The 21,543-nt window shown below is 36.3% G+C and overlaps 2 long non-coding RNA genes across 2 annotated transcripts in view; one reads left to right on the forward strand and one right to left on the reverse strand.

The window, feature by feature from the left end:
- LOC121029716 (uncharacterized) overlaps window positions 1-21,543 on the forward strand; it is a 489,603-nt gene that overhangs the window by 44,771 nt on the left and 423,289 nt on the right. The window lies entirely within an intron of this gene.
- Window positions 2,026-13,013, reverse strand: LOC121029717 (uncharacterized). The gene is made up of 3 exons (XR_005789855.1): window positions 11,806-13,013; window positions 11,179-11,184; window positions 2,026-2,771 (listed from the first exon to the last, which is right to left on the reverse strand). It is a non-coding gene; the product is annotated as an uncharacterized LOC121029717 (long non-coding RNA).

The following is a 21,543-nucleotide window of genomic DNA, read 5'->3' on the forward strand; positions in this document are numbered from 1 at the left end:
CTATACTGTTTTCAAGCCCAGCGATTAATTTTATGACTATTATTCTAAATTCACTTTCTGTTATATTATTTAAATCCTTTTTGATCAGCTCATTAGCTGTTGTTATTTCCTGGAGATTCTTCTGAGGGGAATTCTTGCGCTTCGTCATTTTGGATAGTCCCTGGAGTGGTGAGGACCTGCAGGGCACTTCCCCTGTGCTGTGGTGTATAACTGGAGTTGGTGGGCAGAGCCGCAGTCCGACCTGATGTCTGCCCCCAGCCCACCGCTGTGTCCACAGTCAGACTGGTGTGTGCCTTCTCTTCCCCTCTCCTAGGGGCGGGATTCACTGTGGGGCGGTGGGGCCCGTCTGGGCTACTTGCACACTGCCAGTCTTGTGATGCTGGGGATCTGGCGTCTTAGCTGGGGTGGTTAGGCAAGGTGCACGGGGGCAGGAGGGGCAGGCTTAGCTCGCTTCTCCTTAGGTGATCCACTTCAGGAGGGGCCCCTCTTCCGTGGGCCTTTCGTCTGGGCTTGGCTCCGGAGACTCCATTCTGCTAATCCTCTGGCAGTTTTCTGGGTTATTTAGGCAGGTGTAGGTGGAATCTAAGTGATCAGCAGGACACGCGGTGAGCCCAGCGTCCTCCTACGCCGCCATCAGTCCTGTGGTATTTTACTATCACAGTCCAGAAAGGGAGAAAGTCATACATCTACTCAGCATGCTGCCACTTAAGGTATTACTTCCCTCTTTTAATTGGAAATATAGATGACTCATTGAATTCATTTAGTTTCATGACACAACTCAACACTTCTTGAAATCAATTATGATAAAAGAAGACACAGGAATGGCGTTACCAGCGAGTAGCAACATCAGGACATCTACGTGGGCACCAAGTGAGGTGAGGATCTGGTAATCATATGATTAATTTCTCAGAGTAAATAACCAGCCCGCATATTGATGATGAATATGGTGACGGTGGTGGTGTGATGGTGACAATGGCCATTTATTGAGTGCTTACCAGAATGAGGCATTGTTCTAAGCATTATTTTTGCATTAAGTCATTTGATCCTCAAGAACTCTAACAAGTATTATTTTTATCCCCATTTTTACACACAAACGAATTGAAGAACAGAGGAGTTAATAACTTGTTTGAGGTCACACGCTAGTAGCGGTACAGGTGTGATCCAACCCCAGGCTATTTAGTCTAGATACTTTCCTCTAAACCAGTACTTCTTTTATGCAGACTCATCAAATCTGATATTCTTAGCTCTCCAACTAGCTCAAATGATTGTCTTCAGGGACAAGAAGTTAGGTAAATGGGAAACACTTTGAAAACTTGGACTAGAGTAAACAATATAAGGGTGGGCTATTTAACCAAAACCTTTCATTCAAAACTAAAATATATACATATTTACATACACACACACACACACACACACATATATGGCGTATATACGGTGTATATACAGCGTATATGGCAGATTTGCTTGGTTTTATCAGTTTGGTGTTTTTTTTTTAATGTCTATTTATTTTTGAGAGAGAAAGAGACAGAGTGTGAGGCAAGGAGGGTCAGAGAGAGAGGTAAGACACAGTATCTGAAGCAGGCCCCAGGCTCTGAGCTGTCAGCACAGAGCCCAATATGGGGCTCGAACTCACAAACTGTGAGATTGTGACCTGAGCCAAAGTCGGACGCCCAACTGACTGAGCCACCCAGGTGCCCAACCAGTTTGGTTTTATACTGAGAGCTAATGATATTGCCGTCTGCTTTCTCAGGGAAGCCTAATGTGTGAGTCAAGAAGATGATAGCCTACAGAGAATGTGTAAAGGTGCTGAAAAATCCCTCTTGCTTCAAAAGTATCCCTAACACACCTTTCCTGGTGCTGGGAACTCCTTCATTAAGGCGATGTAGTACAGGAAGGACTAACACAGACAACATCAGCACCACTGTGGCTTGGTGTGGTATGGCAATGAAAAGGAGAAAGAGGAGAATGGACTTGGCTTCAGTTCTTTGTAAATAAAGGTCTTTCCCACATCTAAAAACACTTTAGGTGAATGTAATTCCTGTTAAATTGCATGACCTCTTAGGATTGATAATAAAATTAATTGGGAACATCTGCTGAGACTTAGTTAGATTCTTCCCAGGGAAACATATTAGAGAAGGGCATGTATTAGAATTAGTGGAATTCTAATTGGAATATGGCAAGGAGAGCAGAGAACAGTCACTGGGAAGAAATCCTGTGGTGGGGGAAAAGTGGCAAGTGGGTGCTGTGGGTCTTCAGATGGGTGCTCTAGATCCTCAACAGGGTGTTATAGATCTTCAACAAGAGTCCTGTAGTGGAGAATAAGAAAGGAATGAGGTGAGGAAGTTATGATAAGAATAGTAATTTCTTATTTCATATCACTGCTTTTGCCTGTCTTTATCATAGTTTCATTCCTGCCCCTCGTGTTGTACCCTGCAGTCTTTTGCTTATCTCAGAAAACTTCTAAGGATCCCCTGATGCCCTCTCCCCTTCATTAGTTCCCTTACCTCCTCATTTCATCATCCCCTGCCCAATCTTGTACTCTATTTCCCAAAATTTGTGATCAAATACACAAGTTAATGGGAAGGAACTGAGTGGTGGAAAGAAAGGTATGTCAGAGACTATTGATCTTTTGCTTCATTATTTACTCCTTCCTCAGTGTAGAAGACTATCTTCTGGATCACTGTGTGAAAGTTCAGGAGATGTAGCTTTAGGTTTTGCATAGGGAGTCATGGATTCATATTTTTAGAGTGAAGTGTGACTGTAGTTCAGACCTTTTTCTAAAGGAAAAAGATAATGAAGACCCAAAGATTTGAGACTTTGCCAAGATGTGGCACGTCTTCTGGTTCCTGGTAATATGACATTTTCATTCCACTACATCAAAATATTAAGTGCCTCCCTGTTTCCATATCAACCCTCCCCCACTCCTCCCCCCCTACCCCAGCATACCCACGTACACTTACACACTCTCGTTGGCTCTAAAACCAGTCCATGTGCCTGAGCTTTTGGTAATGAAAACAGCTTTCCTATTATTTTCCCTCACAGTGGAGTAGAAGAGATACTTTAATCAGGCCTATGATTTGTGATGGCTTAAAAAGGTGGTTACCATGTTGAATATATCAGTTTGTCCATGTTTCTAAGCACTAGTCTAAAGAGATTTATTACTCTGCATGACGTCAAGATTCCTAAGTGGCACTAGAGGAGATTTCAGACTGGGAAATGGTTACCCTGGTTATATTCCATTATGCACAGTGACAAAAGGAGAGAAGGATTTATGTTTGTATTTTATAAAAATTAGAATTAACATCTCCTTAAGGACAGGGATTTTATCTGTCTTCTTCACTGGTGTATGTTAGCACTGTGAGCTCTGAGTCAATAATTGTTGACTGAAAAACATGAGCCTCACCATATGTCTTGATCTTTGCAGTAGAATTAGGCACTGAAAATATTGTGCCCTGTTTCTATCTTTATGAACTGATTCCCTTCATCCTAACCTCCGGCATATTTTCTACCCTAACATTATTAGAATTCACCAGGGTATAATTAGGGCACTATTATTTCATTGCTTACTTAGTAAAATCTATATAGCTGCTTTTAATACCCAATAAGTTCTGGTGGAAAACCAAGTTAACATTGGCACTGACTGCTTTAAATGATATCTGGACTTGAATCAAAAATGTATATTTTACAGTATCTCTGATCAACATATTGACAGATGCTTTTTGTCAATTTATTTGGCAGATAGGGTGTTATTTCCCAGAAAGCTCTGCTTCTATTTTATAGTTTAGCTAACCAAAGGATAAAAAAGATTTTCTCTTATTTTTGATTTCTTAAATTTTAGAAAAGGAGATGAATAGAGGAAGTTAGACCCATCTTTGTCCCTCAACGAAGATTATAAAAAAAAAAAATCAGACGGCTGTCTGTGAGTTTACAGTCAGAAAGTATGGTATATATTGCTGTCCCGAACAAGATTGGGAAATTGTTTGGAAATTAGAAATTGGCAAAATAATTGGATTTCCTTGGTGTTAAAAGGGAGATTGTTTTAGCTGCTCTTTTAGAGATAAAATAGACCAGTGATCCTATGTTAGATTCGATCAAATATTTCCTAATATATGTTTTCTTGTTTTGAACTAATTTAGACTTGAAGGGAGCAGACTTGTTTCAGTCTGATTTCATTTTAAAGGTTGGGAATATCCTGAAAAGTTGAAACAGCCATCAATTTATACCTTATTATATTTTGGATATCTGATTATTCAATGAGATTTTGACCCATATTGAGTCTGAGTATAAACTTTATAGTTTTTATTTTTGTTCATCGGTATTGTGTATTAATAAATACACAATAGGAAGAGAAAATTGCCAAAAGAGAGACAGGTTTCTTCTGTTGAGTCTTTTTTTTCTTTTTAAAAATAGTTTTATTGAGATATAATTCATATAGCATATAATTCATCTCTCTAAAGTGTATACTTTAAAGGATTTTAGTATATTTACAGAGTTGTCTATCACCATAATTTTAGAACAGTTTCATTACCCCCAAAAGAACCTTCATACCCCCACACTCGTAGTGGTCACCCTCTGTACCCCACAAACCCCTGGCCCTAGGTAACCACTAATCTATTTTCTGTCTTCATAGGCTTGTGTGTTCTGAATATTTCATATAAATGAAACTATACAATATATGGTCCTTTGCTACTGGTTTCTATCTCTTAGCATTGATTCCAGGGTTCACCCATGTTTCACGTATCAGGACCTCATTTCTTTTTATTACTAAGTAATATTGCAACATGTGTTATGCCACATTTTATTTAGTCGTTTTTCTGTTGATGGGCATTTAAGTTGTTCCCACTTTTTGACTGTTAGAAATAATACTGCTATGAACATTCACATAATGTTTTTGTCTAGGTTTTCATTTCTCATGGGTATGTACCTAAGATTGGCATTGCTGGATCATGTGGTAACTTTATGTTTAACCATTGGGAAATTGCCACACTGTTTTCAAAAGTGGCTGCACTGTTTTACATTCCCACTAGCAATGCATGAGGGTTCCAGTTTCTCCAATTTTTGGCAACACGTCATTCTCTTTTTTATTATAGCTATCCTAGTGAGTGCAGTGGTTTTGGTGTGCATTTTCCTGATGGCTAATGAACGTTGAGCACTATTTTTCTTGCACATACGGTTATTTGTATATCTTATTTTGAGAAATGACTAAAATGTTCTAATTTTAGCTTTATGTTCATGTAGTGTTGGTGTCAATGTCTATTTTAAGAAACAACTTTGAGCTGATAATATAAGAATTAAGAAAAGAATTCAGTCACAAAGGACTATGTACTGCATAATTCCATTGATATGAGATGCTTAACATAGGCAATTTGATAGACACAGAAAATTGATTACTGGTCACCTAGGGCTGGAGAGAGGAGAAATGGGGGAATTACTGCCCTGGGTAAGAGGTTTCCTTTTGGGTGATGAAAATGTTCTAAAATTATATTATGGTGATGGTTGCACAATTCTGTATATATACTGAAAACTGTTGAGTTGTACATTTCAGACAGAAGAATTTTATCATATGTAAATTATAACTCAATACAGTTGTTAAAAATAAAGCCAGAGCAAAAAGAAACAAAAACAGAAACAAGAATTAAGCAGATAGTTCTCTTGGGTATCTGTCCATTAAACTCAAAATGGGCTTTTCTCTTTGCAGTTTGTATAGCTCCTAAATCTCATTTAATTAGAATAGAGAACAAATAATATGGCACACACATTTATCATGCCCTTTACTCCAAAACCAGGTGTCCTTGACTTTGTAACAGAATATCTTCTTTTTTCTCACTTATGGGGAGGAATTTAGATAAAATTAACATTTCCAAGAAAAATTAAGGGGTTTTTATAATGCATTTATTTTTGGTGTATCTCATATTTTAATAATAACAGAAACTTAAAAGGTAGTAAGTTAATGCTTTTCCAATTTAGCATTTTTTTTTTTCAAATAACATTTATGAAGAATTGCCTTGTAATAAGAATTCTGTATTTGGCTAGATACTTTTACATGTTACCTTAAGATAATGTTAACTCCCACTTTACAGTTGAAAGACTGAAGGTGCCTGTGTTTCTTTTGTTTAATAGCATAATTAGGACAGTATACTTTTAGCTGTGCTGTGCTTTGCTATGGAGAGAAATTGATATCATTTTCCCTTGGGATATCCTAAGAATACAATAGTTAATAGACATTCTGGGTTGAAAGAGGAGAAGACGGAAGGAAAACAAAAAAACACCACTGGTTCTAAGTAATTTTGAAATCCATACAGGCAATTAGTTTCAAGACCTGGGAATAATCCTCTGTGTCTTGAAGCTCTGAGCTCTGGCCTCTTAGCTATGTCCTATGAGTCATCCTGCCTTTTCCATGACAGGTAGCATATGTTTGCAGCTGAGTGGGTTTATTAGCATATTTGTTGCCTGTACAATTTTAGGAATCTGGCAGTCTTCTTTCATCTTGTCCTCTTCTGTATTCTTCGGTCCTAGCTGGTAGTGCTTCTGTTGGCATACAGTTCTCAAGAACTTTGTGCTCTCTGTGTCATGGGGATTCACTTCTTTAGACAGAAGGCTCCCCTACAGGTTTTTCCTAGATAATCCAATCTCTGTTTTTGCCTTCAGCTGAAATGGCTGAGGGGTCTGTGGGTCTCATGCATAATCCTTTTAAAGAGCTCTTTATGTGACTGACTACTCTGAATTTTTTAATTTTCTGAAATATTAGCAAAAAGTTGCTTAGCCACATCCTTAGTTTTTTCCCCAGCATGCTTTCCTGACATCAAATCTCTTAATTTTTGCACTTTTTGCAATCTGTATAGGCTGAAGATTTGCCAGATCATCATATCCTGGTTCTATTTTGTTTAACGGCTCTTTTCTCAACTTATCTCTTTTCTCTCATGTTTTACTATAAGCAGGAGGAAGAAACCAGACTGTACTGGGGTGCCTGGGTGGCTCAGTCAGTTAAACATCGGGCTCTTGATTTTGGCTGAGGTCGTGATTTCATGGTTGTGAGCTTGAGCCCTGCATCAGGCTCTGCACTGTCAGCATGGAGCCTGCTTGGGATTCTCTCTCTCCCTCTCTCTCTGCCCCATGTGCTCGTTCTCTCTCAAAATAAATAAATAAACTTTAAAAAGAAAAAAAAAAAAAAGAAAAAGAAACCAGAGTGTACCTCCAACACTTTGCTTGGTAATCTCAGCTAAATAAATTCTGCTTTTTACACAACACACATAGTTCTGTTGAGTTCTGCTACTATATAATAAGTATCCTTACTCTTCGATTTTCCAATAACATGATCCCCACATCCTTCTAGGTCTAAACATCCGTATTATATCAAGAGTCTATTTGAGGCACTCTAGGCTTTTAATATTATGGGTCTAAAAATTCCTCCAGCCCCTGTCAGTGACCCAATTCCAAGGTCACTTCCATATCCTTGATGTTTGATACAGCAGCATCTTACTCCTAGGTACCATGATCGTATTAGTTTCTTTTGCTGATGTAACAAAGTATGATAGCTGAAAAGAACATGGATTTATTATCTTAGAGTTCTAGACATCACAAACCTGAAACAAAGGTCACAGGACTAAAGTTAGGGTATTGGTAAGGCTGCATTCCCTTTTGGAGGCTCTATGAAAGAGTCTACTTTCTTTTTTCAGTCTCTAAAAGCCACCTGCATTCTTTGGGTTAGTGTTCCCATTTCTCAGTCTTCAAAGCCAGCAACATTGAGCCATCTCTCTAGTTCTTTTTCTTCTGCCTTCTTCTACTTATAAGGATCCTTGTGATTACATTGAACACGCATAGATAATACAAGATGATTTTTCTATCTCAGAATCGCTTAATTAGCAACATTAATTCCATCTTCCATCTTAATTCCCCTTTACCATGTAACCTAACATATTCACATGTTCTGGAAGATTAGGACTTGGACATATTTGGACGTCCTTTATTATTCCTTCCACAGTACTCTCATGGGAAGTGAAAAGCATGTTTCTTCGGGAGTCTATGTATAAATAATTTAGATTTTTGGGGTTAAAAACAAGTTTTCATTAGGAAAAGATTCTGCCTTCACTTTGGCTAAGTATTTTGGAAAAACTCATATGGATTCCTAAAGTGTTTGAATAGGAAAAAATATTTTGGAAGTAGGGGAGAAATTTGAAGTGAATTTTTAGTTTGAAAATTGACCAGAAAATTTTATCTAGAGTTTTTTGTTAGTAAAAGGATTTTCTCAGTAAAGTATCTTATTTTAATCCTCATGTATAATAAGCTAGATTTGTGGACTAGAATCTAATTCTTTAGATTTGCATATCCAAGGAAATCATATTTCAAAAAGGACAGAAAAAAATTTGTTTCAGCCAAAATAAAAGTGAAGACCTACACTAAAAGAATGAAGTTCTTCAGGCAGAAGAAAAACTAATATCAGATAAAATTCAGACCTACACGAAACAATAAAGAGTTCTGGAAATAGTAAATGTTGGTAAATGCAAGAGACATTTTTCCTTATTGAAAAAATCTGTAAAAGATAATTCACTATTATAAGCCAAAATAAAAGTGAATTGGGTTTATAATACATGTAGAAGTAAAATGCATGACAATAATAGCATAAAGGGTAGGAGGAAGAAATGCCAGTGTACTGCCATAAGCTTTATTACAGTATGCATAATGATAAATTACTTGAGATTAGCATGTGAGAAGTTAAAAGGAAATGTTGTAATCCCCGGGCAACCTTAAAAAAAATAAAACCGGGGTGCCTGGGTGGCTCAGTTGAATGCCCTACTCTTGGTTTCGGCTCAGGTCATGATCTTGTGGTTTGTGGGTTACAGCCTCACATTAGGCTCTGTACTGACAGTGTGGCGCCTGCTTGGGATTCTCTCTGCCCCTGCCCCACCTCTCTCTTTCTCTCAAAAATAAGTAAACATTAAAAAAAAGATAAAACAAAGAGGTATGTCTAATAAGCTGATAGTAAAGATAAAATGAAATATAAAAAATACTTAATCCAAAAATAATCAGTAGAATAAGAACAAGGTGCAAAGAACAGATGGGACCTGGAACACTGTTAGAAAGATGGTGAATTTTAAACTAAATCATATTTATATTTATATTTTAATATATAAAAGTATGTATAATTATATCACATGTAGAAAGCAGATTGTCAGACTGAAAAGCAAGATCCAGTTATAGACCCTGTTTGCAAAGGGTCCACTTTAAAGTTGCAGATGAGTTAAAATCAAAAGGATGGGAAATTATGCGAATACCAGTCCAAAGAAATCAGGGGACTTTATTTTAGTATCAGACAAAGTAGACTCCAGAACAAGAAATATTACCAGGGATAAAGAGAGATATTGCATATTGGCAATGGGATTGATTTGCCAAAAAGATGTAATAATCTTAAGTAGTTCCATAAATATATGTGGAACTACATATATTTAGCTATATATATATTTATATATATATTTATTTTATTTATATATATCTATGTATTTATTGCACCAACAACTCAGCTTCAAAATACAGCAACAACTGACAGAACTGAACACTTTTTTGCTGTAAGCTTTTAAGCTCCTCAACAGCAATTCTGTATTGGAATTAAAAAAAAAATTTTTTTAATGTTTAATTATTTTTGAGAGAAAGAGAGAGAGAGAGAGAGCATGAGCACGAGCGGGGAGGGGCAGAGAGAGGGAGATACAGCATCTGAAGCAGGCTCCAGGCTCTGAGCTGGAGTATCTTTTTGCTACTTCATTATTACTGTATAGAAATGGAACGGATTTCTGTATATTGATTATGTGTACTGCAAACTTACTGAATTCATTTTACAGTTCTAGTAGTTTTTCGGTGGAGTCTTCAGAATTTTCTATATATATAGTATCATCTTATCTGCCAATAGTGAAAGTTTTATTTCTTCCTTACCAATTTGGATGCATTTATGTCTTTTTCTTGTCTGAGCTGCTGTGGCTAGGGCCTCTAACACTATGCTCAGTAAAAGTGGTGAGAGTGGACATTCTTGTCTTATTCCTGATCTTAGGGGAAAAGCTCTCAGTTTTTCATCATTAAGGATGATGTTAGCTATGGGCTTTTCATATATGGCCTTTCTTATGTTGAGGTATGTTCCTTCCAAACCTACTTTGTTGAGCGATTTTATCATGAGTGGACATTTTATTTTGTCAGTTTTTTTCTGAAGCTATTGAAGTGATCATGTGGATTTTTTTCTTTCTCTTACTGATGTGATATATCACAATAATTGATTTAGGAATATTGAACCACCCTTGCATACCATTTGAGTAAATCCCACCTTATCATGGTGAATTACTTTGTTAATGTATTGTTAGATTCAGTTTGCTAATATTTTGTTGAGGAATTTTGCATCTATGTTCATCAGAGATATTGGTTGTAGTTGTCTTTTTTTTTTTTTTTTTTTTTTGGTTTCTTTATCTGGTCTTGTAATCAGGGTAATGCTGGCCTCATAGAATAAATGTGGAAGCTTTATATCCTCTTCTATTTTTTTAAATAATTTGTGAATAATTACACATGCCTGTACTTGTCTACTGGATTAGTGGTGGAGAGAAGGAAGTGAGGGAGGGAATAGTTTAGCCAGAATGGTCAGATTTAGAAGATACCTCAGATTATACCCATTGTTAGGTGTGTGCAATTTTATTTAACAGTGCTTTGTACATAGTGAACAACTAAGTCCTTATATGATATATCTAGTCTTTCTAGATATTTAGAAATGCTTGATGTATTTAAAAGTAGAAGTAGAGTAATGCTTCTTGTAAATAGCTTTTAAAAACTGGTGGGAAATACTATTTTTGGAAATGGAATTGCTAACTCACCTCTCTGAACAGCATGCTTACTTGTTCATTGGTTTGTGGGAGGTCAGAGGGAAGAAATTGCAAAAAATGTATTGCTAGTGTGTGCTAGGAAATTTCAGCTTATCCATTGCCCTATATGTTATGTGCATTTAACTTGATTGTATATATTGTATATATATTGGACAAAGGGTCCTAATCTTATCTAGTCTCTAGATATTAAAGAGGTTGCCAATGTATGACAAAAGTAGAGTTAGTAAACTAACACATTTTGTACACTTTCGGTTAACATGCATTGAAAGGCTGTCTTCTGAAAAGAACTTTTAGAGATGACGTTGTAGTCACATCTAAGTGACACATGTGCCTATGTGTACCCACCCAGTAGGTTGGTGGTGGAGAGGAGTTTTGAGAAATGAAGGGTTCTAGACTAGAATGTTCCTATGCAAAAGACACTTTCAGATATAACCCATTGTTACATGTGTGTAGTTTATTCAACACTACTGTGTATATAGTGGACAAACTTAAGTCCTTATTTGAAACATCTAGCCTTTCTAGATGTTTAGACGTATGTTAGAAGCACAAAGTATGTTAAAAGTAGAGGTAGAAAAAAAAACACATTTTGTAGATATCCTTTTGTTAAAATTCATGTGAAATACTGTCTTTTTGAAAATGGAATGATCAAAATGATCAAACCACCTCTCAGAGCAGTACACATTATATAATAGTTGTGCTGGTCCAGGGAGGAAGAAGAAAACGCAAAGAGCTTTATACCAGTATGTTTATAGTTAGGCAGGATTAACCATTGTTCCCTATGTCTGCATTCTGTTTTACTTAGCTATGTATATAGTGTATGTAAAAGACAAAGGAGTCCTAATTTACAACATCTAGTCTTCCTAGGTGTTAAAAGAGGTTGCCAGTGTATGACAGAAGTAGTTAGTAAACAAATTCATTGTATACACTTTGTGTTTAAATTAATAGGAAAAACTGTTCTGAAAACAACTAGAGGAAGTGAAATTGTTAAAATCCCCTCTAAGCATGACAGATGCTTATACTTTCCAGTGGGTTGATAAGAGGTGAAAAGAGGAAGGGTTCTAGGCGAGAATGTTCCTTCAGTGATACTATGTATGTAGTGGGCAAATTTTGAAACATCTAGTCTTCTAGATGTTTGAAAGTGAACAATATGTTAGAAGTAGAGAGTTAAAGTAACAACACCCTTTAAATTTTGTTAATTTACAGGAATGGTTATATTTGGGGAATGGAAGTGTTAAACTTGATGTCTTGGAGAGTGTTCACTGCGGGGAGTGGAGGGTGGGGGGAAATGAGAGAAGGGTTCTGTGCCCATGAGTTTTTAAGACAAATTCAGATTGTCTAACCATTATTCTGTATGTGCATTTTAGTTAATATTGCTGTGTGTTAAAGGATAAACCAAGTCCTAATGCCCAAAGTATATTAAAAGTGGAAGTAGTAAAATAATTCCTTTATAAATGCCCTTTTGTTAGTTTTTAGGAAGGACTGTTCTGGGAGTGTCTGTTAATCTGCCTCTTGGAGCTGGATGTAGTCCTGTATTTAGTCATTGAAATGGTGGAGGGAGCAGAGGAGGGATGAAAGGAAGGGCTTTTTGCTAGTATCTCCACATCTAGAAGACAGTTTTACGTTATACACATAAGTCTATATGTACATTTTTATAAAGTACCTGTGTTTGTTGTGGACAAGTTCATTATTTGGTAACATCTAAGCCTTTTGGATGTCCTGAGATGACAGTGTATGACACAATGTACAGCTACTGAATTAACCAGTTTCTAAGTTTTTGATGTTGTTATAATTGATAGGAAGGAAGCATTTTGGTCATGGAAGTGTTAGGCTGTCTCTGAGAAATGTATGTCAGGACTTACTCATTCGACTGGCCGCAGAGGGGCAGAAGGAAGTATACTGGGAGAGATGCGTGTGGATGTGTTCATATTTACATTCTAGTGATAACTGTTAATGTGTGTGCATCTCTTTGGCTGTACTATAAGAATACATTAAGTGATTCAGTGATTCATTCACTCCTTGCTGATATTTGAATAGTATAGATTGGATAATGACTTCTTTTAGAAGCATTATACTTTGTGTACTCTGTTACTTTATGTCTCCTTTTTAATTAAACATTAAGGGAATGCAGTATTTTAATTGTAGCTCTGCCAATATCTTTATCCAGAGGCCTGTTGCCATTTTTGTCGCCAAGAAAGGCAGGATTACATTTTTTTTCTTTCAGATGGTGTTGGTGTAGTGTATTCTTGGTTATCAAAATACTCATAGTTTGGGGACTTTGAAATGCTAAAATTCATGGTGTATAAAAAAAGCATGATACATAACTATGATCTTAATTACATTAAAATGCGTAGTTGTGTAGATACATGGGACCTAGAAGTCAAACTGTAAACTGCTTGTGATTATGGATGACTTTGTACTTTGCTTCTTGTGTTATTCAGTTTCCTTTTATGCACATGTTAACTTTAAAAAAATAAAAAACTTTAAAACCTAAAAAAAAAAGGGATAGGTATTAACTCTTTAAATGTTTGGTAGAATTCACTTGTGAAGCTGTCTGTTCTGGACTTCTGTTTGTTGGGAGTTTTTTGATTATTTATTTGATTTCATTGCTGGTAATAAGTGTATTTAAACTTTCTATTTCATCTTGGTTCAGTTTTGAGAGGTTATATGTTTCTAAGAATTTTTCTATTTCTTCTAGGTTGTCCAATTTGTTGGCATATAATTTTTCATAATAGTCTCTTGCAATCCTTTGTATTTAAGTAGTGTTGGTTATTTCTCCTCTTTGATTTCTGATTTTATTTGAGTCCTCCTTCTCTCTCTTTTATTTCTTTTTTGTCTTTTTGATGAATCTGGCTAAAGGTTCATCAATTTTGTTGGTCTTTTCAAAGAACAAGCTCCTGATTTCATTGATCTGTTCTATTGTTGTTTTGTTGTTGTTGTTGTTGTTATTATTATTATTTTAGCTTCTGTTTTTTATTTCTGCCTTAATCTTTATTATTTCATCCTTTCTACTGTTTTGGGGGTTTGTTCTTTTTTTTTTTTTAGCTTTTTTAGGTGTAAGGTAGGTTGTTTATTTGAAGTTTTGTTCTTGCTTCTTGTATTGCTATGAACTTCTCTCTTCCCTCTTAAATGAACAGCTTTTGTTGCATTCCATAGATTTTGGAGTGTTGTGTTTTTATTTTCATTTATCTTCATGTATTTTTTAAGTTTTCTTTTTGATTTCTTGGTTAACCCATTCATTGTTTAGTACCACGTTATTTAACCTCCATGTATTTGTGTTCTTTCCTTATTGTCTTGTGGTTGACTTCTAGTTTCCTGGCATTGTGGTCATAAAAAATGGATGGTATGACTTCAATCTTTTTGAATTTGGTGAGACTTGTTTTGTGGCCTAATATGTGATTTATTCTGGAGAATGTTCCATGTGCACTTGAAAAGAATGTGTATTCTACTGTTTTTAGGATGGAATTTTTTGAATGTATCTGTTAGATACATCAGGTTCAATGTCATTCAAAGCCACTGTTTCTTTGTTAACTTTCTGTTTGGATGATCTATCCATTGATGTAAGTGAGGTATTAAAGTCCCCTACTATTATTTCATTATTATTGATTACTTCCTTTATGTTTCTTATTAGCTTCTTTATGAATTTGGGTGCTCCCAAATTAATAACTAATTATTTATTATTAATTGTAAATTATTACTTGTAAATTAATATTTACATTTATCTTCTTGTTGGATTGTTTATGATTATATGGTTTCCTACTTTGTGTCTTCTTAGTCTTTCTTTTAAAGTCTTTTTGTCCCATATGACTATTACTACTACTATTACTATTTTAATGTGCATGTATTTTAGGGGCCAAAATGAGTCTTTTATAGGTGGCATATAGATGGGTCTTGTTTTTTTTTTTTTTTTAATCTATTCCATCACCCTATCTCTTTTGATTGGAATGTATAGTTCATTTACATTCAGTATAATTAATGATAGGTATGTACTTATTGCCATTTTATTACTTGTTTTATGGTTGCTTTTTTGGTTCTTCTCTTTTCCTTTCTATTCTTTTTGTCTTTCATGGTTTGCTGGCTTTCTTTAGTGTTATACTTGCATTCCTTTCTCTTTATTGTATACATATCTATTACCAGTTTTTGATTTGTGGCTACTATTAGGTTTATATATAACATTGTCTGCTTGCAGCAGTCTATATTAAGTTGATGATCGCTTAAGTTTGAACCCATTCTGGGGCGCCTGGTGGCTCAGTTGGTTAAGCGTCCAACTTCAGCTCAGGTCATGATCTCACAGTTTGTGAGTTCAAGCCCCACATTGGGCTTTGTGCTGACAGCACAGAGCCTGGAGCCCATTTCGAGTTCTGTGTCTCTCCCTCTTTCTCTGCCCCTCCCCTGCCCATGCTCACTCTCTCTCTCTCTCTCTCTCTCTCTCAAAAATAAATAAACTTAAAAAAAAAGTTTGAGCCCATTCTAAAAGCACTAAATTGTTACTCCTTTTATTTTGTGAATCCCTTGACTGTTCTTTATAGATATACTTAATTTTACTGCTTTTATGCTTCCTGTTTTTCTTACTTATACTTATGGTATTTCCTTTCCACTCAAGGAGTCCCCTTTTAACATTTCTTGTAGGGCTGGTTTAGTGGTGATGAATTCTTTTAACTTTTGTTTTTCTGGGAAACTCTTTATCTCTTCTTATATTCTGAATGATAGCCTTGCTGGATAGAGTATTCTTCGTTGCAAGTTTTTTTCTTTCAGCACTTTGAATATATCATGCCACTGCCTTCTGGCCTGTAAAGTTATTGCTGAAAAATCAGCTGATAGCCTTATGAGGTTTCCCTTATATGTAACTTTTTTTTGGTAGTATCTTGCTACTTTTAAAATTCCCTGTTTATCACTACTTTTTGACATTTAAATTATTATGTGTCTAGATGTGGACCTCCTTGGGTTGATTTTGTTGGGGCTCTGTGCCTCCTGGATTGGATTTCTGTTTCCTTCCCCAGATTCAGGAAGGTTTCAGCTGTTATTTCTTCAGATGAATTTTCTGACCCCCTTTTTCTCTCTTCTCCTTTTGGGATACCTATAATGTGAATGTTGTTATGCTTGATGGTGTTGCTGAGTTCCCTTAGTCTATTTTCATCTTTGTTATTATTTTTTCTCTCTCCTGTTTACCTTGATTGCTTTCTGTTACTCTGTCCTCCAAGCTGCTGATCTGTTCTTTTGCTTCCTCTAGTCTAGTATTTATTCCATCTAGTGTATTTTTTTTAATAATGCTTTTATTTATTATTGAGAGAGAGACAGAGTGCACGTAGAGGAGAGGCAGAGAGAGAGGGAGACACAGAATCCGAAGCAGGTTCCAGGCTCTGAGCTGTCAGCACAGAGCCTGATGTGGGGCTTGAACCCACGAGCTGCAAGATCATGACCTGAGCTGAAGTCAGACACTTAACCGACTGAGCCACCCAGGTGCCCCATCTAGTGTATTTTTAATTTTTGTTATTGAGTCCTTCATATATGGTTGGTTCTTTTTTATGTTTTCTTTCTCTTTATTGAGGGTCTTACTGATGTCCTCCACTTTCTTTTCAAGTATAGTGACTATCTTTATAACCAATACATTACGCCCTCTATCATGCATCTTACTTACTTCCATTTCATTTAGCATTCTTGGTCTCATTTTGTCCTTTTATTTGGGACATATTTTTTCATCTCCTTATTTTCTCTAGTCTCTAGCTCTCTGTTTCTGTGTGCTAGGAAAGTCAGCTACATTCCTGCTCTTGAAAGTAATGGCTTTATACCACTATAACCACAGGTTGTATAGTGCCCTACAGTGCAATGTCCCCTGTTTATCAGAATCTGGTACTTTAGAGGTGTCTCCTATGTGTATTGTGTGTGTCCTACTGTTGTGGCTGAGTCACGTTTGCCTTCAGTCCAGTTGTCTGCAATGACTCTCTTTGCCTGTTCTGGGCAGGATTTGGTTCCGTGTTGCTAGTGGGCCAGTCTGGGTCCATCTTGGGCCTGAGTTGAGTCAGTCCAGGCATTTGCCAGAGGTGCAGTAGCGCCAAACAGTAGAACACTTTCCCTGTGTTGTCCCCCGAGAAGCTTTCATTGGTGGATATTACCCATAGTCAGACCCGATGTCTGCTCCCAGCCCACTGTTGGGGCTACAGTAGGACTGATGTGTGTGTGTGTGCTTATCTTTCTCTCTCTCCAGGGAAGGAGTCACTTTGGAGTGGTTTTGGCTCCTGCCAAGACTTCTTGCACACTACCAGGCTAGTGGCACCACTTTGGATGGGTTCTGGCCAAGAGTATTGGAGGGTGCAGATATGTAGGAGAATGCAGGAGTGGGGGTATTAGCAAGTTAGGTAATAAGTGTTGTCACTGTATTGGCTCCTGCAAGTGTCTGTGTATTTGGCTGGGGACAAGGGTCGGAAACAATGCCCACTAGCTCCTCTGTTCCTAGAGAAGTTTCCCTATGATCCTGATTCCTCCAGGACATGCTCTGACTAGTAAACAAGGCTTCCTGTACACTCCAGGTATATTTCAAATTATTGCTTCTATGCTGTATCTCCATGGAGCTGTTTGTTGTGCTGTCTTTATAAGGGTTTGGGGCTCAGTTTCCTATCATCCTCCCAGCTTTCCCAGATTTTTAGAATTCAAGGTGGTAAGCCCCGTGATTGTTGATCCCCTCTCATTTTCAAAGTCATATGTTATGGGGATTCCTCTTCCCTGTGTGTGTCCCCCATGCCTGGGGTGCCTGGCTTGGGGAACTACTCTCCCTTCGCTGTACTCATGGCATCCCTCCCTCCCATGGACAGTCCTACTGGTCTGTCTGGCTCCTGACTGCATCTCCATCATTCCTACCCTCTTCAGTGTGGCCTCTTCTCTACATTTAGTTGTGGAGAGTCTGTTCCACTAGTCTTCAGTCGTTTTCTGGGTTATTTACATTGATGTGGGTGTTATCTAGTTGTATGCATGAGATAAGGTGATCTTAGGTTCCTCCTACTCCACCATCTTTCCCGGAAGTCCGGCCCCATTTATTTTTGGTGGGAACCTCATTCTAAAGGAACTATAAATACTAGCATTTCTAAAGATATATAAAAAACCATGGCAAATTTTTAATAATGCCTACTCTGTAATTTCAAAAATCTATATTCTACATTGCTATATTAATATTTTTGAATAAATTAGTAGATGCATAGTATTTCTGGAGTCAAGTGATAGTGCTATGAGATTTTAGTGTAACTAATTCACATGTTTAAAAACCTTGTTGACTAAATTAGTGGGATTTGTAGGAATTGTTGGGTTTTTTTTTGAAATTGATTAAATATTTCTATTGTAATATTTCCATGACCTCATTAATTTACCAAGTCTTAAACACTTGTTTTAGTAAAGTAAGTAGAAATTAATCAAAGAAATAAAGGAAGCACATTGGTTGAAAAAAATAAGGTTGAAATAAAAGAAGTATCTTCTGACTACAATAATTTGAAAACCATTTTGAGGATCATCAAAACATTGAAACCTATGACAGTCATCTTCATATTCATATCTCAGACATGTTCACTCCCTAAATCTTATGGAACAGTGTTGGCAGAATCAATGTGTTGCTAAGGAAACATATCAAGCACAAACATAAAAAGCATAACAGATTGAAAGGGTTCTGGGGAATTACTATAAAGCCATAAAACCTGCCAAATAATTGCAACAATAAAAGTGGAAAATTAATTTCAAGCAAGACTAAACATTTCAACTGACTGCTGAGAGACTTTTGAAGAATATATACATGCTAGGAAAAAGAGGTGAGGACTTTTAAAGATCCAAGTGGTTAATTAATGAAGACTGAAGCCAAATGTAAGCATTGGGAGTATAGCAGAAAAATTTGGTTTCTGGTTTCACAAAGGGGAATTTGCCTTAATCAAATTTATTAGTAAGAAAGAGGAGGGTGTAGAGAACAGGCTTCTTGAAGCAGTTGAAAAATGGACCCTTACTCTAAGCTTTGAGATTTGATGTGTTTCTTAGTCCAAGTAAAATATAACCAGGGTGTTAAAGGAAGTAGAGACAGAAATAGGAGACCCTTTTTATGAATACTTTTACAAGTGCACTTAGCTCTGGAGAGACCCCCTAGGATTAGCCAATATGATGGAATTATTTTTAAAGGGTCTGGGAATGTACCAAGTGGCTTGCATACCAGTTGACATCACTCATAAGAAAAGTACTAAAAGGTGTTTTGAAGGTCAAATGAAGAAACACTTGGAAGCTTACTTGCGCAATGAAAGAATGCCAACTGATTTTTTTCAGATAGGAAAGAGATGCTTCATTAACTTGTCAAACTTTCAGAAAGGTATTATTTCTGCGGAAGGAAAGAGGTGTTATAACACGTCCTCAGCATTTCTATAGTGGGCAATTTATTGAAATGCTTTACTGAGGTTAAAATGATCCTTTCTCTTAAAAGTGGCATAATGGGAAAATTGGTAGATTGAACTGAGACTTGCTAAATTGTAAGAAACAGAAGTCATGTGGCAATTGAACCATTGCTAGTTCAGAAAATCACCATCTTTAGAGGACTTAATTTTGGCAGCCACAGTGAAAGCCTCCCCTTTTTAGACAATATCTATACAAAACTCCTTCTTAGGCACTGTCTATACAAATTCATATATACATGATGTGTGACTGTAAGATTCAAAACTTATTTTTTTAATACAATTTCAAAACTAAGGGAAAGTTAGTGCCATCAAAGACATCACCTAGGCAGGCTCCATACTCATTTTAGGGATGCTGCCTTTGGACAAGTCATTCTTAGAATTTCTCTAGAATTTCTCTAAGAATTTCTCTAAGAATGTGGAATTATCCTGCAAGACCATAGCAAACTTTAAAAATTATATTTAATAGTGAAAAATTTCATACTTTGAGTCAAAATATTATATTTGAGAAAGGTCCAAAGAAATCAGAGTCTCATCTGGTAAAGAAAGTGAGTGATTAAATGCTTACTAATTTAAAAAAAAAATGAGGTGTTACTATTAAGTAAAGAAAGTGATATTCTTTTGTGGCTTATTATCTGGTTTTCAAAGTAATTCCCAAAGCATTTTAAGCATATTTCAGTCAGTGAGGTATGCTTGTAATAGGGCTAAAGATTCTCAAGCTGACTGCTTTGAAGAATAATTTTAGAATGAGTTCTGGTTTATTGGCTACAAAGCCAGTCTCATGCTGTTTATTGTTTTAACTTCTACAGAGAAAAAAAAAATAGAGGGATATTGATGTCTAGTGAAAGCCCATTGATGATTTGAGGATATGGGAGCAATATATATTTACATTTTTATAGAAAAGGGAAGAGTCAAGTTTTTGTTGTGGTATGCTATAAAGAGTTACAGCACCTATCAGAAGGCCAGGGTTGAGGCTCTGTGAACTTGTATCGATTACTTTGACATTTTTTAGTATCTGCTTTTTATCTTAAAGATGAGGTTATGTTCACTTTTGGAAGATGAGCCAAAATATTACTGTGCCATGTGCAAAACATGCATATGTACACATCCTGGAGTGAATGTGAGATTCAGATGAGATACTGTGTGAGAAAGCACCTGAAAACTCTAATGCTCAACAAATATATTGTAATTCTAAAGAAAATACTTTATGAGGAAAAACTGAAAGCATTTATGTAGAATAAAGCATTCAGAATGAAACATTTAGAAGAATAAAGACACTTGATTTCATCCTGCCCCTTGACTTTCTGGAAGTACATTAAACTGTTCTTTTTTTTGCATAAACAAAGCATAAACTTTTTCATAATTTTTCTATATGTAAATGAAATAGAAATAATACTGCCTTCCATTTATCACATGGAAATACAAATGGAAATAGTAGAAACGTCTGGAGAGAAAGGCCCCATATAAAGTATAAGCTTATTTTAATGTGAGGTGGCCTGGCAAGTGCCTGGCACACAGTCGATTTAAAATATGTGCTATTTATTATTGACGTGTTTAGCATTCACGTACAATGGTTTGTTATTCAGTCTAGTACTTCCAAATTTATATATTTAGAACTCAGTATTTGAGCATGTTTTCTAGTAAAAATACTGATATTTTATTTCTATAATACATTAATTGTAGTCTAAGAGATCCTAGAGAAGGGAAAAATAACCTGCCTTTATCAATAGAAAATCCATGAAGTAATGCAAATGTGACTTCAATACATGAATTACTTTGAACACAAAAGAGTTTGAACAAAAGGCCCTAGCCCTATTTTTAGATTTCTAAATTACATATTGAAGCTGAGGATATATAGATAGAAACATCATGCAAAATGCCCTGAACTTAAGGGGTACTTTGCATTTGGCATACAGAAATCTTCAGCCTCTGAAAGGATGAAAATTTGTCATTACCCTTTCTTCTCTATTACTAGACTAGGCTGGTGTGTGTCGTAAATCAGCTCATTATGCTCAGGGAAAGATACTGAATAATCTCTATTCAGTTAGAAAAATGTCAGTAATATATCTTAGAAGAAGTCAGACCTTTTCTGGTTCTCTAATAGTCTTCAATGTGCATCCAGTGATTTTATGCACTGGACTTTGCCACGTGGAAATTCAAGCTCTGAGATGCAGTGGGAAGGACAGTGAGAGGACACTGGGGACACTGGCATACAGGCTGATGCCACAGAAAAGCTAAACTCTTTCCTTTTACAAAATGTGGACTCTATTTTTATTAGGGTT

Source organism: Herpailurus yagouaroundi, unplaced genomic scaffold (assembly GCF_014898765.1).
Source record: "Herpailurus yagouaroundi ecotype Mexico unplaced genomic scaffold, PumYag 139, whole genome shotgun sequence".
In the NCBI taxonomy this organism is placed as follows: Eukaryota; Metazoa; Chordata; class Mammalia; order Carnivora; family Felidae; genus Herpailurus; species Herpailurus yagouaroundi.